Raw genomic sequence first — 2,015 nt, 5'->3', positions numbered from 1 at the left:
TATTATTAATTAGAACATTTAGATCAACTGGCATCTTCATTCAAATGTTAGAAAAACAGATTCCATGGTCTGAAAGTGAGTAAACTGGCTTTTTGAAAAAGAAATCAAGAAATGTAAACTTCACATGAAAAATGGCTAATCTCTAGGTTTTAGAAATAAACAGTAAGACATGGCAGCCATTTTTTAAAATGCAAAGATGAGAGTGTTAGAAGTATAGGCTATTTATCAAAAATCAGAGTTTCCTATTTCTGAAGTGTAATAACAGAGTTGAATCCAATGATTGGCACAAAGTGTACATAATTTTTGCAGTGATCAACTTAAAACACATACAGGCTTCTCCTGCAATATACAATGATTTGGGTTGCCTTTCAATTACTCAGCATGCAATTAAAATATTAAAATAAACAGGATGTAAGTCCATAAAAATAAAAGAAAGAAAGAAGAAAAGCCAGGTTAACATAAACCCATGGGAAGATGTGGAAGAATTTTAGGGGCTCAAGGCTGAGAGGAGAGCAGACAACTGTCACGTGTGGCTGGGCACTGTTGCCTCTTGAAGGCACATCTGATGGACCAGAGCAGAGACTCTTCACCCCTGCTCCACTCTGCTGCCTGACATCTCCAGGGTTCCCTGAGGAAGGCTGCCTCCACATTCCTCCTTCTCAGGAGTGTCCTGCAGAGCCCGCTCAAGCACCAGCTTGAGGTTCCGTGCCTGCAATTGCTGCCTAAAGGAGCCAATGAAGAAGTAAATGATGGGGTTGGCACAGCTGTTAACAGAGGACAAGACAATTGAAGCCAGAAAAGGACACTGTTTATGGTAATATATTTCTGAGTTCCGATTAACAGGAACACACAGATTTCAAAGGGCAGACCACAGAAGAAGACCAACACCGTGAGCAGGATGGTAACATACAGCCTGGTCAGAGGCTTCTGCTTGGATCCACAGAGCATCCTACCCAGCAAGACCAGGCTGGACACTGAGAGAACAAGTAAAAAAGCCAGCCATACAGTAATAGTGAAATTAACTCTTTTAAAATAAACTTTGGTTTTATTGCGATTTAAAAAATAGACCCTGTCTAGGATGCTCAGAAACAGGGACATGACCAGGAGCAGGGCACACATGATAGCTGATGTGTGTCTTGGGCTATGGCAGTGGTACCAAATGGGGCACAGGACTGAAAGGCAGCGCTCAGTGCTGATAGTGCTTAGCATGCTCAGGCCTGTGATGTAGAACATGGTTGTCCCAGTTTGTATGATGCTACAGATGTGATTGTGAAGCGTGTTTTCAATGAAGTCTATCAGAGAAGCAATAATGTAGAAGAAGAGAAGGAGGAAGTCAGCAGCCGCCAGGTTTAGGATGTAGGTGTAAAAGGCATTTCTGTTCATGCGGAAACCCAAGAACCACAGCACAGATGCATTTCCTGCCAGTGATATCATGAAGGTCGACACTTGTAGAGTCAGAGTAGTCTTGTCACCAATATGAGGAAGGTCTTCATGACTTCCATTGGTTGGCATGGCTTCTGTCCTCCAGGCTGAGACGGTTGGATCCAGGCTCCTCATCTCTTCAGTGGGGTCCGTGGGAACACAAAGAACACTTGAGCACTAGGAGCAACAGCTCAGCTGATCAGGATCATCTTCCTATGTGGAGATTTCCATTTCAAAGGGTAGGGAAATATAGGTGAATTGTAGGTGAAGTAACTTATCAACATCTAGGGATTCCTGAAATATGGAATCAAATCTAGCAGTCATTTTCTGAACACCCTGAGCTCTCTGACCAGAACCTAAATGACACAAAAAATACACTATAATCTGAACACTCCCACTCAGAGGGGGACCAGCACTGTTCTATCCTGGGACAGTTTTCTCTCAGGTGCAGGAATTGAGGCAGACACAGAGGTGATTGTAATATTCCCATCAAAAAGAGCATTTCATTCAAGGGGGCAAAAGAACTGGCTTTATGATCACAAGGGTAATGTGAGATTTGCTAAAGCAGGACTGAGAATGACTTGGCATAGAAA

General features: G+C 42.9%; 1 pseudogene across 1 annotated transcript; it reads right to left on the bottom strand.

Annotated features, from left to right (window-relative positions):
• Positions 1-586: 586 nt before the first annotated feature.
• LOC306639834 (mas-related G-protein coupled receptor member X1-like) lies at positions 587-1,557 on the bottom strand (annotated as a pseudogene). The gene has a single exon. The product of its transcript is annotated as a mas-related G-protein coupled receptor member X1-like (transcript).
• Positions 1,558-2,015: the final 458 nt, after the last annotated feature.

Source organism: Sciurus vulgaris (assembly GCF_902686455.1).
Source record: "Sciurus vulgaris genome assembly, chromosome: 11".
Lineage (NCBI taxonomy): Eukaryota > Metazoa > Chordata > Mammalia > Rodentia > Sciuridae > Sciurus > Sciurus vulgaris.
Note: the sequence above shows the minus strand (reverse complement) of the source record. Positions and strands in the feature narration are given on the sequence as shown.